Source organism: Channa argus, chromosome 7, assembly GCF_033026475.1.
Source record: "Channa argus isolate prfri chromosome 7, Channa argus male v1.0, whole genome shotgun sequence".
Lineage (NCBI taxonomy): Eukaryota > Metazoa > Chordata > Actinopteri > Anabantiformes > Channidae > Channa > Channa argus.
This window is the reverse complement of record NC_090203.1, coordinates 27547829-27569882: the sequence shown is the minus strand read 5'-3', so window position 1 is coordinate 27569882 and position 22054 is coordinate 27547829. Positions and strand designations below refer to the sequence as shown.

Here is a 22054-nt window from a genome sequence, read left to right as displayed (position 1 = left end):
GTAGGTTTTCTCCTGATGGTGCTATGTGAATATGTGGTGCTATGACATCCAGCTTGTCAGTTCCCCCAGTGTGACATGTGGGCAGAGGCAATAATCATTTTTTCCACACCACTCACCCTCTTTGGTTCTTCATTTTTCCCTGCACACCTTAGTCCAATCTTTCCCTCTGGGACGACTATTGGGCTCCTCTGCCTCTTAACCATTTGTCACTCTAAGACCCTAGTAATGGCTACAGCTAGAAACATGTAATGCAACATGCTCTCATTAATAGAGAGGAGGAATTTCACAAAAATACACCTTGTATTGTACTGTGCAAAAGTCTTATGTCACCTTTAGGTGTGTTGTTTTCGCAATGCTGTGATGAGCATATATATTTATTTTACAGCATATTTATTCTAACACAATTAGACATATGGGGAATGCACACACTATTAAAACCCATCTCAAACATGTTAGAAAAAGACGTTTTATAGGACAACTGACCTTCCTTACATTTAACCTGTATTGAACTCTCTTGGCCAGACAAGATCAAACTCACTGTACAGGTGTGGAAGATTCCAACCAGCATAAAGAGTGTTGTTGAACACTGAAAACACTGAACTAGCGTAGATCGCCTTTATTAGCATTAGCTTTTAGTTGTAAAACTAGCATCAATCTCATTGAAATTCTACAAATACACATCAATACATGCATTTTTACCTTCACAGCAAACTTTTCCTTGGTCTTGTCTGTCACAATAACCCCCCCCTTGTTCTTGGTTCTGGACCTCCAAATGGTTGGTGCCACTCTGGAACCATTTTTCCTGGCTCAGAGCCAGACCTTTCACTGTCAACATGCTGGAAGAAGTCCAGCAAGGACTTGCCTCAGCATCTGACATTATCTAATAGTGGATGAAGACTTTCACATTACTGTATACATGTATATATATACCAGGCCAGAAAATTAGCTCCAAAGTAAACTTGGATGATACAGGAATACAATTTAAACACAAGGCTGTTTTTCAGTTGTTGCTGTTGTGGCTAAACTGATAAATGCTTGCATTTGGCATCAATTAAAGTCGGTTGAATAAATGGAAGCGCATGCATCTTAGTGGTGCAATAAAAACTGAATCTGGTGAATTTTGGGGTCACTTGTTTGCAATAATGCAACATCATTTTACAACAATATACGAAGGTGAAAATCAACTATTATTGGAGAATATTTGAACATTTCCCTTTTATAAAGGACTAAAATGATTTATTCACCATCAAATCTATTGCTAATTAGTTATTTGTTGGTAAAGTATCAATTAGGCCTTAGACCACTGTTTTTGTATACAGTAGATCTAAATCATGTGTGACTCTCCTTTTTTATTTTTTACATTTTTAGATAATTGTAGAGTTTCTGGGAGATAATAGAGGGAGGAGAGGCAGGGAAGAAGAACACAACGACCAAGTCCTCCTGAAGGGGAAAGAAAACACCTTTTATGATTGCTGCTGTTTAATTATACATTTGCCTGCCGTTTTGCAGCCTGGAGCTACAGTCCAGTAACACAATATTCCCAAAACTGCCAAATGCTTCATACAAGCTATTCTACAAACATATGACTCTCTATATATATTGTATATATACTCTCTCTCTCTCTCTCTATATGCGTATATATATGCATATATATATATGTAGTACAGTGTAGTATGTAGTATAGTATATATGCTCCCTCTCACAATAAAATCATAATTTTGCATTAGATGGATTTTCTTTATATATTTAAATATACGTATATATATACGTATATATATATATATATTGACATAAAGAAAATCCAGATACACACTATTCAGCTATAACTCTAATGCAAAATTATGATTTTATTGTGCACTGTTCACCACAACATTTATACCATTGGGTATTTTTCTGTGTTCTCTAAATTTCTTCCCTAGAAAGGCATTTTTTCAATGTACTTTTCAATGTTAACTAGCAGTCCACAAAGCACTGAGGGCCGGTGTCACTACTTACCTGCTGTGACTCTGAAGTCCTTCTCCATATATTGTGATTAAAATGTTGACTATATTTGTAGTGATCTACCTGATGTGTGTTTTTGATAGTGAGAGTTCCAGTTGGGAAAATTGTCAATGAACTGCTGTTATTTAACATATAAGGCTTAGAAGAACTGATGTTATTGAAGCATATAAAAAAGAGTGAAAGGATTATGATCAGGGAGATTTACAAAGGAATGTTTCAGTGTGCAAGCAGTTTGATGAAAGCAGCACATACTGCTCAAACATACTGTCCTGCCCTCATTCACTCTCTCCCAGCTCTTGTTTCTGCCTGTTCTCTCTCTTGCTCTCTTGCTCGTTCCCATTTAACCTGCTCACATTTTACCCTCCTTGCTAGTTCATTTTGTCCATTCTTCACCCGTCTGTTCCCTGAACCCCTTACTAATCTGAGACTTCATCCTTTGACCACTCTACTATCCCTGATATCAGACTCTCTTCACCTTCACCTGGTAGCTGTTATTCTACTAACTCTTTTGCTCTTCCAGTCTCAACCGGAATGTGAGCTGTGATGTTAATTCATAAACCTTGTTTTACACATACTTGCCTGGCTGTTCATCTGCCTGACCAGACTCCTGCCTCAGCCTCAGGTTCATACACTAAGTCTGAGACACTTTTTCTGCTAAAATAAGTGTAATTATATAAACACAACTCTAACATGTTGTCGGAAGAATCACGTTGAACTCATATGTGCAGGTTATGCAACTCCTCTTTATCCACTATTGTTTTGAAAGCAGCAGTGATTAACATTCATTCTATGTCATGGTGCACATCAAGCATTACAGAGTGTAAAATGAGCACTGGGTTGGCGTTTTGCTGACTTGTTACTATAAATAGGCAAAGTTGTCCTTAAGAAGGTTCAACTTAGAGGCAAACATGATAAAACCCAGCGGTCATATGGGCACTGATTGTTCTGCAGCTAAATAGCCCCCTACACAGCAAGCTGTGATGGACTGTGTCTTCTGACACACGTCACTCATGGGCAGCATTCTTCCGTGCTGACTCCAGCCCTCCACAAGCTTAAAGCCAGCTGTTGTGGTTGAACAGGTGGGTTAATTAATAAAAATGAAGAGAGAGTTAATAAAAATGTAATTAATAAAAATGAAAAGTTTGAAGGCAAGGCTAAGTTTAGCCCTGACTGCAGTGGCCTATGGGAAATCTACTCTTGCAATGCTGCCCTCAAGCAAGGCAGCGAATCTCCAGTTCCTTCAGTGTTGAGTTCAACGGCTGACAGCTGTTTATAAGGGGCAGCTCCCACTGTTAGTGTGTGAACCTGTGTTGGTGTTACTTCAAAGATCGTGACTGATTTATTAAACACTGGTGCCTGTTTCTGGTTTCAGACAGAGATGCTGACACTCTAACAGAAGCTCCTCGCCATTATTCTACGTTGAAGTCTGCAGCCATTCTAACAGGTAAGCTTCATTAGCCCTGTTTAACGTTTTTCTACACTAATGTTCTACTGAGGGTCTGGATTTTATTTTTTTTTTGTGGCACTGTAATACAACTTGGTCCATAACAGGTCAATACCCACAAGACTTTAGCATTTTTGCACCTTACTTTCTTATATTTATATTCATAAGTGATTGGAATTTGTGAGTTGCTCTTTAAAAACATGACTACAAAGTAGGTATCTCTTCAGAAAATCAGAGTGTTGAACTCCTTCAGGGTGGACTTTCGGTTGTAACTGAAATATTTATCCCTGAGCTCGTTGTGTGTTTTACATTTATATCAAAAATGTAAATTACTTCTTGACCATTAATCTTCATACGATAATGCACAATGACAAAGTTAAAACAAAAAATCTAACATAATCCCACAGTGCTGAATTTAGTAGTAGTAGTTTATTCCATTCTTGCTGAGGCATTCACTCAAGCTCTATCACATTGAATGGGAAGCATCGGTGAACTGCCATCTTCAGTTCTTTCTGCAGATGTTCTGTGGGGTTTAAATCTGGGCTTTGGTTGGGCCACTCAACAACAGTCAGACCTGAAGTTATGAATCCGCTCACGCCTTGTCTTGGCTGTTTGCTTCATTTCATGGCTATTCTGAAAGGTTAAGCATCATCCCAGATTTATATGTCAAGTCCCAAGTCTCATGTACTTTACTTTTTTCCCTTATGCTCTTAGAGTGACTTAACCTCCTCCCTTGAAGTCTGTGACTTCAATCTAACCACTCCACCATAAAAACCTGATTAATTACTAGGTGCAACTCTCTTAGAATGGATTTGTATTTCCTACTTGACCAAAGTGCTTCCTGTAGATTTACTTAATTCAGCTGGATAATCGACACTACCCAAACATGCACATGTTAAAATGTTCAGCACTTATATAGCGCTTTTCTACCTATTGGCACTCAAAGCACTTTACACTGCTTCTTATTCACCCATTCACACTCACAATCACACACACACACACACACACACACACACTGCTGCTATGCAGCTGGCCAACACTCACCAGGAAAAACTAAGTTGGAGTTCTACAAAGTTGGGGTTCAACTTGCTGTCTTGCTCAAGGACACTTCAACATGTGACCAGAGGAGCCGGGAATCTAACCAACAACTGCGAGATTGTACCTACCTGTACCTTCGCTGTACTTTCCTGTGCCACAGTCACCCCATGGGAACATGCAAAGGTTTAGAAATGGTTGAATGGCCATGTCCTGATCTGTGCTTCACCACAAAATGTTTAAAGAGACCACAATTAGCTTATGTAAAATGTGGGACCTTAAATAATAAGTGTGTACCTTTCTAAACTTTTTCCAATCAGTTTAAATTATCACAGTTAAATTCAAGATACATTACTTACAAAAAGCAAGGAATATTCGACTTTTGGGTCAAATTTCAGAAGCACATAAAATTCCAATTTTTAAATTCAATTAAACTTTATTTATATAGCGCCAATTTTCAACAAAGTCATCTCAAGGCACTTTACAGAATAAAGTCCAGACTACACAAGTATGTAGAAGCAACCCAACAATTCCCCCTTGAACAAGCCATAGGCAACAGTGGAGAGGAAAAACTCCTTTTAACGGGAGAAACCTCCAGCAGAACCAGGCTCAGGGTGGGCGGCCATCTGCCTTGACCGGTTGGGGTGAGTGGAAAGTGAAGAAAGAAAAGAAAACAAAAATGAAATGAAAATGAAAAGCAACAACAAAACAACAACAAAAACCAACAACAAAACAACAACAAAACAACAAAAAAGCAACAACAAAGCATTGTACAGGTTGGTAGGACACAGAATTAATGGCCTACAGTGGTGACAAATAAACGTATAGAGAAAAACTAGTTCAGGTTGAGTGAGCAGTTTTAACTATAAGCTTTATCAAAAAGGAAAGTTTTAAGCTTAGTCTTAAAAGTAGAGAGGGTGTCTGCTCCCCGAATTTGGATTGGGAGCTGGTTCCACAGGAGAGGAGCTTGATAGCTAAAGGCTCTGCCTCCCGTTCTACTTTTGCAAACTCTTAGAACTACAAGTAGGCCTGTATTCTGGGATCGAAGTGGTCTAATCGGGCGATACAGAACTATGAGATCTTTTAAATATGATGGAGCTTGACCATTAAGAGCTTTGTATGTAAGGAGGAGGGTTTTGAACTCTATTCTAGATTTTATGGGAAGCCAATGGAGAGAAGCTAGTGAAGGTGAAATATGATCTCTCTTTCCTAATCCAGTCAGCACTCTTGCTGCAGCATTTTGGATTAATTGAAGGCTTTTTGGAGAGTTATTAGGACACCCCAGAAGTAGGGAATTACAGTATTCCAACCTAGAGGTAATAAATGCATGGACCAGTTTTTCGGCATCACTTTGAGACAGGATGCTTCTAATTTTGGCAATGTTCCGTAGGTGGAAGAAGGCTGTTCTAGAGATTTGTTTTATATGTAAGGTAAAGGAAAAATTCTGATCAAAAATAACTCCAAGGTTCCTCACCGCAGCACTGGAGGCCAAAGTTATGTCATCTGAAGTAACTATATTGTTAGACAGCATATTTCTCATGTTTTTAGGCCCAAAGAGGATGATTTCAGTTTTGTCTGAATTTAGAAGTAGGAAATTGTACGACATCCAGGTCTTTATGTCTTTGATACATGCTTCAAGTTTGACTAATTTGTTAGTATCTTCTGGTTTCACAGATAAATAGAGCTGGGTATCATCTGCATAGCAGTGGAAGTTTATGGAATGTTTCCTAATTATTTTACCTAAAGGTGACAAATACAGATTGAAAAGTATTGGTCCTAACACAGAGCCCTGTGGAACTCCATAACTAACTTTGGTGCATAAAGAAGAGTCATCATTAACATGAACAAGTTGGAATCTGTCCGACAGATAAGATTTAAACCAATGTAATGTGGTTCCTTTAATCCCAAATCCATGTTCCAGTCTCTGTAATAAAATGTTGTGGTCAATGGTGTCAAATGCGGCACTAAGGTCTAGTAAGACGAGTACGGACACAAGTCCATTATCTGAAGCCAGGAGAAGATCATTGGTGACTTTTACCAGTGCTGTTTCTGTACTATGATGAACTCCAAATCCTGATTGAAAGTCTTCATACAAATTATTCCTGTAAAGGTGATCACATAATTGTTTTGCAACTACTTTTTCAAGGATTTTAGAAATAAACGGGAGATTTGATATTGGTCTATAGTTGGCTAAATCACCTGGATCAAGACAGGGTTTTTTAAGTAGTGGTTTGAGGATCTGGTGAATCTTTTCCCTAATGGCTACAATTTTATTAGTAAAGAAAGTCATGAAGTCATTGCTGCTCAGAGTTAAGGGAAAACTAGGCTCAACAGAACTATGGCTTTTAGTCAGCCTGGCTACAGTGCTGAACGGAAACCGGGGGTTGTTCTTGTTTTCTTCTATTAATGATGAATAATATGCTGTTCTGGCATCACAGAGAGCTTTTTTGTACGTTTTTAAACTATTTTTCAAGGCTAACAGGGATTCTTCTAAATTTGTGGAACACAACTTCCTCTCTAACTTTTGTGACGCCTGCTTTTAGCTGTGCATTTGTGAATTGTACCATGGAGGTCGGCTCCTCTGATTCACTGCCTTCTTTTTCAGAGGGGCAACTGTATCTAGTATCATACGCAGTGAGGCTGCAGAATCGTCAACTAAATAATCAATTTGTACAGGAGTAAGATGGCTACTCACCATAGTATTGACACACGGTGGTGAAAAAGATGAATAAATAATTTCTTTAAATTTATTCACAGCATTTTCAGATAAACATCTGCTGTAGTGGAATTTTTTCCTAACTGCTGTATAGTCCGTTATTGTAAATTCAAATGTTATTAGAAAATGGTCAGACAGAAGACTAGAATACTATTAATTTATCAGTTTCAATGCCATATGTGCACTATAACCTTCATTGGTGCACTTAATTTTAATTTGACCTTCTCTAAACATTTTAATGCACATTTCCGTCTGTTCAATGTTTCAGTACTTATTGCATAACCACAAAATCACAACATGATTCATGGATCAGACATCAGACACCAGTAAATGTTTAGGTTCACTGACAATTTGTATTTAAACAGTCCTTTTCATCATGCTCTTCACATTTTCACACTTCACGAGACATAGATGACACCTGAAAATTGACAAGGTATTGAGACATTGACATTTTTTGTTGTGGTATACTCACCACTGTTGTTAGCTTTTTTTCCATAAATTATTTGAAATAAACAAAAATACCATCACATGCTTCTACGTAAATGCTCTACTTTTATGATATATCTCTTCTATGATATAATGTGTAGCATGAACTTTTTATATTTTCTATAAATTTCTGAAAGTCAAATATCCCTAACATTTTGTTAGTAGTGTATATCTAAAAGAAATTCATAGTAAACAGGATGAGCCTGACCACAAATTGGGGTCACAACAAAAGTCACAATTACTTTTTTAAAGAAAGATTTCAGTTTTAAAATTGAATGTTTTCATTTTGTCATTACTGATTGTTGCATGAAGATTGATGTTTAAAAATTCAACTTTTTCAAAATTTGTAATAAAATTTGTGGCAAGGTTTGAATACTTACTTGTAAAAACTCCAAAGTTATGTATTTTTGTGTCATTAGTCGGCCCCAAAGTTGTACAAGAGAACTAAATGATGTTCTTCTGAATGCACTGTTGAACCTCTTCTGAGTTTCTATAGTCTTATTTTATTATTATCATTTTCTTAACTTTGCTTAATTTTATATTTCAGAGTTTAGAGGTATGAATTGTTTTGGTTTTCATCAGCCTGAGAACACTTCACTGCCACAGAAACTGTAATTCTTCAGTTAAACACTGAAGATATGAAATTAAAATTCAGTTTTTCTTCATATTGTTTTACTCTAGCATTTGCTGGAAGTACTGGAGTAAAGCAGCTTAAAACTTTTAGGATATGAGGTTTTATTCATTTATTGCTGAAATATAAAATACAGTAGCATTAAGACCGATGCACTGTATGACATTTGTATTGAGTGATCTTTACCAGTGGCAACTATTAATAGAATTTGGCGTTGGTTCATTATTGTATGTGTTTGAGTTTAAGATGAGTTCAATGCCTTCGTTGATCCGTATGAGCTTGTTTCCACTCCCGCAGAAAATAGATGCTAGCACATAACAAAACAGGAAAATGAGAAAAGCTGGGCATTTGCATGTCTGGCTGTTTGTGGCTTTTTGTGTGGTTAGTGAAAGTGATTTGGCATTTTAAAATCAGCCCACATTCTGTAGCTTTGAGGTCCTGAACATCACTGAAAATGTGTGTATAATATATTTACATGCAAATCAAAAGTATTACCATTCTCTAGAGCCCCGGACAGCCAGACAATCGAACTCCCTCCTCATTGTGTTTGTCATTAGCATTTAGTGACAACTGTCCAGATGCTAGAAGTTATTAGTGGTTAGCTTCTGCCTACAAGGGGAGAGCCAGAACTCCAGAACCTATAGGGGGTCAGAGAGGATTGTGTGCTTGGCCAGGTGCTCTTTTGTGTAGAGACAAGGAAGCGGAGCAGCCCTTAGATCCAGGCTAGAGGCTTAGAGGGTTGGTGCAGCAGTTCATATACTGAATTATGGATTTAATGGAGCATATCTGCCAACATTTTACCTTAACTGCAAATGACCTTAGGAATTGACTTATTTCTTAGTTTTCAAAAAGCCACTATATTGTTTCCAATGTGAAATCAGACTTGGCCTGCATACATTAGTTTGTTACTGAATTCCATCCTTTAATTACTAATAGTTATCTTTCTTTAAAGAAACAACTGTCAGGGTGATACATATCACACTACTTCACCACATTGTCAGGTTGTGGTGAATGATGAATATTTCCTCTTGAGAGCTATTTTATAGCATATTAAAAAGCTATAATTCTGAGTTTTATTCTAGAAGGCATTCTCTCAAGATGACACTCTACAGCAGGAGTTCTTAATTCTAGTCCTCAAGGCAGTGAGAAGCTGAAAGATAGATTCACTTTGTCTATCCCCACTCAGTCCTTATATAAAGATAGGTCTTCCAGCTTCTGATTAACTGAATGCACTGGATCCAGGTAATCAGCGGTAGGATATTTGGAAAACAAGCCGAGCAAGGGTCCTTGGGAATCAGTATCTTTTACCATTCTGTAGAGTTTCTGTACAGTCACAGGGATCTTGCAGACTAACTGCATGTCTCAGTCCACAGACATGCATGTTAAGTTAGCTGCTGACTGTATGTGCCTCTTTCTTTGGCTTGATGCTACCCTGTCTTACACACATGTGTGCGTACACACACACACACACACACCTATACACACTGTAAAGAGTTAATGTGAGTGGGAATGGTTGGCTGTCTGTGTATGTCTCTCTGTGTTAACCCTGAGATACACTGGTGACCGGTTCAGAGTGGACCCTCCCTTTTGCCTGATGACAGTTGGGATAGTCTGTAGCCCCATGTGATCTTGAACAGGATAAGTGGTTAAGTTAGTTGATGTTGATTTAAAAAAAATTAATGAAATTAAATGAGCTTCCAATAGATGCATTACAGAGTGAATAGACCAGTTGTATTCAATGTCATGTCCTGCCATATTCTAAGTGGTCAGTCAATCCAATAGTTGTGTAGTACTCATTCTGTGAGAATTGGCTCCTACAATTTGTGCTCCATTCATAGTTTTGATTTTGACTGTGTTTGGTTTCCAAACCTCTGTCTAGGACCTAGGACTGGTGTGTTGTGTTCTTCACCATATTAGTTTACTGGGTTCATTAAAACTGGGTTCTAGACCTTTTTTTCTTATCCTTTTTTTTGCATTTGGCTAAATTACTTAAGGGCAGCTTCGGCATATCAATCTATCATAAGCATAAGTCCAGATTCAGTCCTCTTAAAGCAGCTGGACCAGTCAGACTCCCAGAGTGTTTCATCACGAAACCACTGCACTGACAAGCTAGAAAATGTCCTTAAATATCTCACTGGGCCATGCAGTTATCCCCACATGGTTCAAGTCAACAGACATCATCCCGGTGACTAAGACGTCTCCTGTGCTGTCTGAATGACTATTCCCACACAGCACTCACATATATGATAAAATGATGCAATGGTTACGTGACTGTCACATTAGGTTACTGAACCAGGCATCTTGTCCTGAGGCTGTAGAGTTGGAAATCACACAGAGGTGCTATCCTGCACCCAGTTGGAAACCTTAAACGTCCAGCTAAAATGCTTTCACTTGTAGATACCCCACTGAAAATGAGGGTGTTAGCTCGAGGAGTACAACCACTGATGGGAAGGTGTGGGGGACAAATTGAAACAAGACGTCTCATCTCTCATTCCAAAACATTGCAAATATGCATTCAAGCACATACCTGTCATTTTTCCGACCACAGAACATGAAGAACAGAAAAAATGCAGAATATCAAGGGCACCATACAAGACAGGGGAAGAAAAAAGAAAAGCAAAAAGAAATCAGGGAAATAGATGAAGAGTCAAACAAGAGGAACAGAAAGGATATAGAGAATTTATATCATGGAATGGCTGTAACACAAACTGATAACCTTCAGTGTCTTATACATCTTAGTGCTGAAGATTAGCCATCTTGTGCACCATGGTGAACAAAAAAGATAATACGTCTTTGTGTCGTGTGTGGGGGCGATGATGTTTGTTTCTAAAGGCTTTTTTCAAATGCCTGGAGCCTGCAATATACTGTATGTGCCTCTTTCTTTGCGTTGATGCCTGTCTTACACACATGTGCGTGCACACACACACCCCTATACACACTGGAAATATAGTTGAAAATATGTCAAGGTACCGTCAGTCTACTGCTTGTCATGCTCTGACCACTGATGATAGCCAGTCCATTTGGATCAGCCACGTTGGGGACAAAAGCGACTTGATCTGGTCACACTCAAGTCATATTGTACTGTATATGTTACAGTATAATATACATACTGTACACATGAAGCTATCTACAACAGGAGCTGTGTGAATTTTAAAACTTCTACGAGGCACTTTGTGTTAGTAAAGTGTTGTGTCAGACCTTAGTCAGACTTTTCAAAAATGAGGCGGCATTCACCTGTTATTGATCTCTCCTTTTATTCCTTCCTTTACACAGTTATGTCTATATCTGCAGCCTTTGGTTACGCACATTCACATCCAAATCTAGCAGAGGAAACCCCTACCTCAGTTTCAAAAACCAGCTTTCCTGTTTACATGACACTTAAGAAATCAGCTTTCTTGAGAAAGCCGACTGTCACATAGTAATTCAGGTCCATGTAAACGCACTTTGTTTCTCTCTGTTTTGGCCCTGAGATACTCATGACCACTCCAGCACGGGGATGCACGCTGGACTGGTCACGAGTGTCCGTTACGTGAACCCCCACATCTCGCCCAATGACAACTGGTTTAGGCTCCAGCCCCCGTGACCCTGAAAAGGCTAAGTGGTTAAAGATGACTGATGGATGGACGGACTAAACTTAATTATAATGTGAATTTGTGAACTTAATGTGTATATTACTGTGTTACCATGGAAAGTAGTGTACTGCACCTGAGTAGTACTCTACAACAGTATGTGACAGCTGGATAATATTTGTGGTACACATTGGTTTGCTTTAATAAATAGGAAACAAGAACATAAAAAAAGGTTTTAATTTGTAAAAATAAGTAAATAACTAATGTGGCTGGCAGTTTTAGACACCTTCACTGTCTGTGTTTGTGTGTTTGTGGATTGTGTGTGTGTTTGAGCTCAGGGAGACTCTGTTGAACTTTCTACACTGGTGACATGTCCACTCTCCTCCCTTCCCTCCGTCACTGTTGTGAGGGACAGCTGAAACTAGCTCCATGAATAGTGATGCAGCCATCGCTTTGTCTGTGATGCATTGCACATTAGCTGCCTTTGCCAGTCTCAGGCCCAGATTGACTTTAATTGCTAAGACTGAAAACACAGAAAGGAGTAAGAGAGACAAGAAAGAATAACAATTAGATTGCGAAAGACTGAAGGAACCAAGTTGTGAAAACTCTTTGTACCTGTCTGGATTGTACCTGCATGGGATCAACGAAGGCATTGAACTCACGTCAATTATGTTTGTGTTTGTGTTTTTTTGCTCCACCTAAAGAACTGCATCTCACTCAATAAGCTCATTGGACCCACAGAACACCAACATGGGGGAATGCAGACATGCAGATATAGTTGCTAACATTAGTGCCAAAATCTTGAAATTTGTTTGGATCTAAACCTTCAAAACTAAAACTATGTCACATAGCAAGTGGATTAGGGTTCATCTGTAGGTGCTAGATAAAGTCATGGTTTCCCTTCAAAATCACTGCTATCCACCCAAACACCCCCACGTCCTCCTGACATTACCCTGCCTTAATAAGATCTAACAGTCATTTTCGGCTGCTGCTAAAAATGACCTACATAGTCTTCGTATGCAGGAGGACAGTCTCCTCTCAATGCCGTATGACAGTCTTGTTGTGAATTCCTTTATGTACATTGATTTAAAGTCAGAAAAATATCTTGGCAATGGTAAAATTCTGTTGGAAAGGTTGGAGGAAAAATGACTGTAGGAGCTGTGTTCACAGTGACCTCTGTGGAAACAGCAAAATAAAGAGATAATACTGACGGGGTCATATTTCTGTCATTGTTTTCTTCCTTTTTCGTCTTCCTTCTTCCGCAGGAAAAATCAAACCCATGACAACTTTATTAACCTGAGACTGATTTATTCAGTGATGCATTTCATTTCTGAAATGGATGCTTGTATTTTAAAAGGACAGGAACACTATCACTCCTTTAGATTGTTTGTTGCGTTGTTTGATTTTCTCGCCTCCTGTCCCGCATCTCTTTCTGTCACTTTTTCTTGCCTGTCATTATTTCTGAAGAGGCGGGCGCTACGAATAAATCCAAAAGGTTGTCATAAAGGTGTTTTTTTCCCCCTTCTTTCTCCCTAGACCTGAGGAGTTGAGTACCTACTCCATCAAACTGATTGCCCAGGCAAGGTGCGTTGAACTTACACACCATTTGCCCTTCTCCAAACTACATCTGAGGGGTCTTCAAACAACCATATAAGTCTTTTTTAGAGAGCTATAGAAACCTCCCACAGCAATTCATGACCTCACACACTATACATCTGCCCTGCACTTTAAAGCACTCTTTGTACTCTGTTGACAAAATATACAGGAATGTCTCGTTAGGTGGGAGCCGAAGCAGTGACATCACCTCAATATTAAAGATTCTTGGATGGATTGTTTCAGTTTGGTTTCAGTTTGAGCCAATTCATCAACCCCCATCCTCCCGCATCACATACACCTTCAAAGACTCACCTGACAGGGCAAGGATGAAAGGCAAGAAGGAACAGGACGTAGTGGGAGGTGTGAAGAGGCAGTGAGTGTTGGGTGAAGGGCTCTGGAGACTAACTGAGTGCACGAATTAGAATAAGAAGAGAGGAAGGAAATGAGAGGTGTGTCAGGGAGAGCCTCACTTTACTCAAAGGTTCATGTGTTTCACTGGTGTGTGTGCAGGAAATTGGCTTGTTAATAATTCTGAGAATACTGATTCGAACTGAAACTCCAAATTGTAAGCATTCATCCACAGAAATAAATTGATTATCACATCAATTACTTTTTAGGGAAATTTTCACTCTAAAGATGCTACTTAGCAGGTATCTTTACAATATAGGTACTGAAACGTGAGCAAAATAAAACAGAAAATCAGGTACAGTGCCTTGAAGTATATCTCCTCCCTCTCCTCTATTTTTATTTTGTTACCTTACAACCTGGAATTGAAATTGATTGAATTACAAATTATTTATATTTGATTTACACAACATGCTTACAACTTTTCAGATGCAAAATATTTTTGTTTTGATGCAAACCTAATAAGACTGTGTATAAACTGTGTATAAACTGTGTATAACTATTCACCCAAAGTTAATACTTTGTAGAGCCACTCTTCCCTGTCTCTTTAGGTATGTATCTAGGAGCTTAGCACATCGAGCCACTATGATTATTGCCCATGCTTCCACCCAGAACTGCGCCAGCTGCTTTAAGTTGGATGGGTTCTGCTGGTGTACAGCAGTCTTCAAGTCAGACCACAGATTCTCTATTGGATTGAGGTCTCAGCTTTGACTGGGTCATCCCTACACATCAAAATGTTCCTTCCTACACCAATCGAGTGTTACTTTAGCAGTGTGTTTAAGGTCATTGTCAATTCTCCCCAGTTTCTTAGTACCTGCTGATGAAAAACATCGCCACGGCATGATACTGTCACCACCGCCGTGCTTCAGTGTGGCGGATTAGAGGTGTTGGGTTTGCACCAGACTCGGCAATTTTAGTCTCATCTGACCACAGGACTTTCTTCCAGATAAACTCAACATGTTATTTTATGTGTTTTTTTGTTTTGTTTTTTCTAACTAAGGGGTTTCATCTTGCCACTCTTCCATAAAGCCCAGCTCTGTGTACTGTGCACAGTGGTCAGTGGTCCTATGGATAAACAATGTGAAGCTTTTCTTCTCCTCCAGGTTTATTCTTGCTATTTTAGAGGCTTCTCTAATTAATGCCCTCTTTGCCCGGTCTGTGGGTTTACTGCGGTGCCATATTCCTATAGTTTGTGATGGATTTAGTGGTGCTTTGTGGGGGATATGGGAAGTTTTAGATATTTTTTGGTAACACAACCCTGATTTTAACTCTGCTAAAATTGGTCTGGTCTTCATCGTGCTGCTTCATGCTGCACCTTTTGCTCATTGGTGTCAAAGACTGAGTGTCTTTTCAGAGCAGGTATTTAGATATGCGGAGATGTTGTGACTAGACAGGTGGACTTAATTCGGCTAAATATGAGTTCTTAGGACTATAGGTAGCACCTGAACTAGCTCAGGAGCTTCATTGCAAAGAGATGAATACAAATGCGCACATCAATTTTTTGTTTTTTATTTTGTAGTATATTTAGAATGTATATTTTATTTGACCTTATCAACTTGGATGGTTTTGTGTAGATCCATAGCACAAAAGCCAAATAATAATCAATTTCAATTCCAAATTGTAAGTTAACAAAATAGGTCAAATAAAAAGGGGGTGAATACACGGAGTCAGGCTGTATATGTATAGGATACTCTTTCTCTCACACACAGGCCCATAAACCAGAACTGCCTTTAAACTGTTTAAAATGTGCTTAAGTAAAGTTAGATTATTTTTAGTAATGCAGCAAGCTATTCCCCAAATAACCCTGCCAATTAAATTTGGCTTTTCTATCAATACCAGCCCAAGCTCAACATATTTTTGGGAAAATACTCAAATAAAATGCTTGTATAACTGGTGATCCTCCAACTTTTGACATTTTAGATTCCCGCTGTGGCCCCAAACCTCCCACTGAGCATCTCCTTCAGCAGCTTAGACAGCACACACAGAAAAGCTTTTACTTTTAACCACATGACAAAGAGCATTTTCTTAGTAATTTTACTTTTTGACTGTTTCTGCAAATGTTTTATACAACACTGCACAAATGGCTCTTGAACAGGGTTCCTGCATTACACTCTGATAGACAAGGTTTAGAGAGCAACACATCAAAAAAGTATTCAGATTATTTTTCTTTAATACATCTGATTATGTAGTTTGTGGTGTATGTAGTCTGTGCCTCTTTTGGTCCAAAGTGCAATTATGATTATCTTTTTAGATGCTTCGGTCACACGGTGTATGGCCTTCATGTCCATATACAACAATTAGCCACAACATTGATACTGGTGATCTTAATGATGTTGTCGAGAAGGGTCAGCATGGCCACTCTGCGTGGTCTGCAGCTACACAGCCCCCATAAGTTATTTAATTTAAGGTACTCCACCAAAAAAGTGTACTTCAAACTCTACTGATTAAAGTAATCATGGTAAAACATGTACAGGAATTGATAAAAGTTAACTTTTGGTAAAAGTGGAGCTGATTTTTACCACTTTATGTGCTGTCAGGTGGTTACCTCACAAAGGAGCTTCAGCCTTTATTAGTTTACAAACTGTCAGCTGAGATTCATCTGACTTCAGTCAGGTAGGCAATGCAAGAGGGATTACATGTGTTTCTAAGGCATTTCCTTCGACACGAACCGAGCATTGTTTAGTAATCACCGAAATGAGACGGACATCTGGCTTCACTGGGCTGCATTTCATGCCTTTCAGCTGAAACATTTAAAGTGTCAGGATCAAGTGTGAAATCTTTAACATGAGCAAAATAGCTTTACACTACCAGTTTGTGTCTTTAGAAGACGTGTGCGTGTTATTGTATCTCGGCCCTTCCTCACACTTCTCGAAACAGCCACAGCCTAAACCTCATTAACCGAAACTGCATCCACAACATTTGGTGCTTGTGCAATAACTTGTAAACACATTAAAAATTAAATTGCACCTACAGGCTTTGAAGCTGCATGTGCATTTTAATTCACAAGCATCCCAACTTCTAATAACAAGTGTTGTCCCCTCTAAAAATGGCCTGTGTTAAATATTTAAATATTTGTGTGAAAGAAAAAAAAAAAGGCCTTTTTGCTAGTGTGCTAGATTACAGTTCTCTTCGAAACAGCTTCAACTACTCAGTATCTTGTTTGTACTTTTATTTAAGCCTTACTACAAGTTATTGAAAAGAATTTTTACGTAAATTACCAGATGTGAAAGTGAAATAACTGATATCATGTAATAATGTGCAGTTTGACTTTAGGCTACAAACAAAAATATCAAGGCAAGCAAGACGTCCACTGGTCCACTTAATCATGTTACTGGTGTGCAGCTGTTTTAGAAAATGGCTGCACCTAACTTATAAATTTTTATTAATTTTTTTTTAGTTTTTTAATCTGTAAGCCCAAATTAAAAGGAATTGCCGTGTTCTGCACCTTGCACTATATGTTGCAATGCAAACACTTATTGTGAGTTCAGAAAGTAATGTGACTTTGTGTGAAGCAAAAATGAAAGGTGTGCAGGACAGTGGGTGGACCAGTATGTACTGCACCTTTTATACACCACAATCTATAAAGTACATAATTGAGCAGCATTGTGGCAAAGGTGTAAACGTTGCCTTGATATAGCCTGGATATAGGTCCCCTGTTTGAATCTTGGTCACCTTGTGGGGAGATTTTTGTGTGGAGTTTACACGTGAGCCATGTGTTTTCTCCAGGTCTTCCAGTTTCTTCCTACTGAAAAAGCAGATCAAGGTTGATCAGTGACACTACAGTAAACTACCCATAGGTATGAATGGTTGTATGTTTAAGCCCTGAGATAGCCGCCTGATCTCATTCCAAAGGGCTCGGAAAGCACCACTTTGTCAAGTCCTTGACGTTGTATATTGAGGTAAAAAGTATCACTTTGCTTAGGTAGGTGATGCATAGGTCTGTCAGTCGAGTACAACAGAAACCAAGTTGCATCAGTGTTTGAAGCAATGACGCAGTATATAAAGCCAAAAGTCAGCATAGAGAGGTGGACTGGGATGTTGGGTGACACAACAAGGCACAGGACATTTCCACAAAAGATACAGGTTTGATTACAGAAGCCGTGATTGGACATGGATGGTTTTGTCTTTTGTTGTGCTGTTATCTTGTGATAAGAGGATAATTATCTTTATAAAACAAATTCTGATTGCTCGTAATAATAAGATAATAAGAGGTTTTCTCCTTGTCTCAAGATTCCAAAGTTCGTTTTCTCGATAACAAGTTAATATTAGCAAAATCCAAATGAGTGACTAGGCTTCCGAAGATCACATCTAACGCCCTATTCTTCAAAGCTGTGCAATAAAATGTGATTTTCTTTAGTTTAACAGTGAATAAAGGCTGTTTAATGTTCTGTGTGACTGAGTTAATGTTTTACCTTAGAGCTTAAGTGATCTTTAACCCCTGACCCCACAACAATATTTCTGTGGTGTTGAGAGCAGCAGGTGCCAGGACCTTAATCATACCCAGAAGTTTTGGTGCCCAATCCAGTTTTTTTTCTGCTTATAGTCAACCAACCCAACTATACCGGAGCTTTTCATGACAAAGGGCTTCAACGCAGGCACCATTGTGTTCATGACATCAAATATTAGTGCTCCCTGGGCATCCAACAATAAGGTGGTCAATGCACAGATAAATGGCGTTGCAACCGCTCTAGCACATTGCATGGAGTGACAGCATGTAAAAAATTTAAATCAGAAATTTAAAAAAGGCACATTTGCAAGTTGAAACAGAAGTTGAAACTGAAATCTTCCCGCAAGTCATTGCTAATTTGAGGAGCCCTAACCCCAGTGGGCTGGTTTCCTTAGGTTCTTAGCCTAGACCTGGGTAGAAGAGACCTATTACTTAGACCTATCAGTAGAAGACGTTGACCAAAGGATCTCAAGGCTTTAGTAAGAAACCTCACATTAGCATTCTGGACTAATTGGAGTTTGTGTAGGCAAAGACAAGAATAAAGCCGATTGCAATGATCTAACTGGGATCTAATGAAAGCAAGAATGACAGTTTCAAGGTCCTTTGGGAGATAAGACTGATCTAATTCTTGAGAGATGCATAAATGAAATAGCAGCTGTTATCTGACTGTCAAAATTGAGACCGTTGTCAAAGATGATCCCCAGATTTCTGAGTTTTAATACAAGATGATAAGTAAGAGCAAATACAATTACTGCTGGAGTCAGAACCTATGATGATGAGCTCTCTTACCATGATTTTTCTGAATGTATTCGAAGAAGATTTTGAGAAAGCTAGTTTAACATTCATAAGACCAACCTGTATTGATTCTAAAAGAACAACATATGTGATAGTTTTCAGTAGAAAAATAAAGAATATATTTTTTGTTTGTGGGTAATAAAACCTAAAGGAAACAAATGGTGAATAGCAACAGGCCAAGTACTGACCCTCGCAGGTAAGATGAGAAGGGGAAGCTATACCAATAACACAATTACCAATAGCCAAAAGCTATTAGAGAAATAGAAATAAAACCAGTCTAAACTCAAACCTGATAGGGTTACATTGGAAATCTTAGCATTGGTCTGGCAAAGCTGCAGCTCTTGGGGGTCAAGTTTATGTTGTATGTTATAAGTTATATGACTACAGTTTTCTGTATTTGTCTATATACTGGGTTTGCATTGATAATGAAAGCAGCTCTCTTTGTCCAACGGATTTGTCACCGATAGCGTGAACGCAATCTAAGGTTTTCAATGAGGATGGAATAATTGACTTATCATAATTTAATGTTGTCAAGAGAATAAATGACCACACCTCACCACACACAGCTATAATGTTAAGTGCACCTGGGGGGGGGGCTGATCTACACCTCACTCACTAAGTACATTTGGCTGTCTATTTTACTGTATCCAGTAGGCAAATAAACCAGTTGGGTGTAAAGTGACTAATCAATAACATTAACCAAGTGCTGTTAATGCTGTAATCACACTAAATGTTGCACTGAAACATTACATATTTAACAACGTGGTGAGTAGGTTCTTCAAGCATCCTAAGAAGATGGCCACTGTTCTTCTGTGGATTAAATCTGAGTGTCTTTAAAGCTGTTGAGATCTGGGCTCTGTGAAGGCCACACCATCTGCTGCAGGACTCCTTGTTTTTGTCAATGCCATTAATTTTTTACACCTGGCAGTATGTTTTGGCCTGTTGTCATGCTGCAAAGTTAATTTGGGAAATTATGATGCCTGTGTGATGATAACAATTAACAAATTATGCAGACGTGTAGCCCACTCAGTAATGTGAAGAGAAGTGACATGTGACCTACAGACAGATGCCAAAGGGAAGGAACAACTACAACAAAGATGTTCCCTCATTTAGTGTTTTGATGATGGTGCTGGAAATTGTATCTCCCATTGGTGTTCACCTGGGATAAGATCTGATGACTGTGAAGGCCATAGCATGTGTGGGGCACCACCATCCTGACAATGACCAGTGCCATCAGTTGATAAAGTGCTTAATCACAGGATAAAGGGGAGTAGTGTTCCCAAACCACACCAGCGAAAGGTCGCCCACAGCATAACAGAGCCCGTGGATGCCCTCACTTAAGGTGCCAAGCACTTGCCCCATATGCTGTTCTCTTGCAGTCTGCCACACATGCATTCAGCCACTTGTTGAAAATATGTTGAAGAATGACTCAGCTGTCGAAGATTGACTCATCACTTTTTTCTGCATTTCTGTCGACCAGGTCTGGTGATTTCTACAACTCTGATTCAGAGCCCTGCTGAAATATGCTAAAAATGTTATCTGGATGGCAGCTCAAGTTGCTCAGCATGAATGGTGTCTTTGTGCATGTCATTTACATGTGCTTAAGTAACCAAGTTACTTAGAGAGACTGACTTTCTCCTGCAGTCAGAGAACACTCATTACATGCACTTAAGAAACCTGGTAACTGGTAATCTGTGTATACATGCAGCAAGTGAGTGGACTGTCAGACTAAATAAAAGTACATAGTAAAGCAACCTTTTTAGATTTCTCAGGTATTTTTTGTATTTGTTTGTTCACATTTCTGCCTGGTTAGCGGAAAACTTTGCAGCTTTTTGTTAAGCACATGCGCTGTTGGAGAAACTTGATTAGAAACCTGGTTATGCACATACATGGTTTCAAGCCACACATGGGACAAGCAATGGAAGGCTAAACAGAAGGAGAGATCATTACCAGAGCGATACTGCCTCTGTCTTTAAAAGTCCACAGATAGTTTGAAATGAAACAAAAAAAATGTGCCCCATAGAAATCTAAAAAAGTTCCCTTCTTCCACATTTTTTTGAATATTCAGAGAGTTTGCACTGTGTATCAGCTGTGCCTGTCTCCCTATCCTATCTGTTCTGCTCTCCCTGTGCAACTGTCACTCTGTGTCTCCATTCTAGAGACACAAACACAGCTAAACAAAACCCACAAACTAAAAATCGTCAGAAAGCAACAATTAGAGTCCTGGGGGACCATTTCTATAGAATGAATTTAAAGGCTTATTAAACAAACAAAAAAATGCAATGTACATGATGTATGTGAATTTAATATTAGGAGAGTTAACATCTTTGGAGAGTTTCCACAGCAGAAATCATATCATCCACCTTGACAGCCATGAAGTAAATAGTAGGATTCATGTTGTGAGGTGTCCTGCCTAGAAGGTAAACTTGTGCATATCTGATTGGCCAGAACAGTGCATTGGCACGCAATCATGTCACATTGCATTGCAGCTAATGTTGAGCCAAGAACAACTTTCTGCAAGACCCTGCTGGGCCACCGCAGGGATCTCACTGAAATGAATGAGGGAACAATGACATACTTTATGGTCTCGTCAAAACCACTCCAACTGGCAATGTTGGAAGGATTTTGGAAGGTTTGCTGACCCCACTCCACCACTAGGTGGCGTTAATGTAGTATTAACTATTATTTATTTATGTACAAGATTACACAGAACGTAATCTAAAGATGGGCTTGTGATGCTACCTTCTATATGAGGTTTGTACTTTTAACATAATCCACTGATGCTGATTGGGAGACAGGTTAGAATGTGTGTGCTTAGTGTGACCTGGTAACAAAGGTGGAAGAAGTTCAACTGCACCATATGAGACCACTGAACTCAGGTTGCTCTCTGTGCTCCTCTCTCATGTTAGATGCCAGTATTGCTTGCAGT

General features: G+C 38.9%; 1 protein-coding gene across 10 annotated transcripts in view; it reads left to right on the top strand.

Annotated features, from left to right (window-relative positions):
• Positions 1-22054, top strand: part of rbfox3a (RNA binding fox-1 homolog 3a) — a 541420-nt gene that overhangs the window by 68088 nt on the left and 451278 nt on the right. For 8 of the 10 annotated variants that reach the window (XM_067510823.1, XM_067510831.1, XM_067510821.1 and 5 more), the window contains exons 2-3: positions 3374-3445; positions 13419-13466. The gene's annotated coding sequence lies outside the window, so the exon portion shown is untranslated. The remainder of the gene's footprint in view (positions 1-3373; positions 3446-13418; positions 13467-22054) is intronic. The other 2 variants (XM_067510830.1, XM_067510820.1) reach the window with 1 other exon arrangement.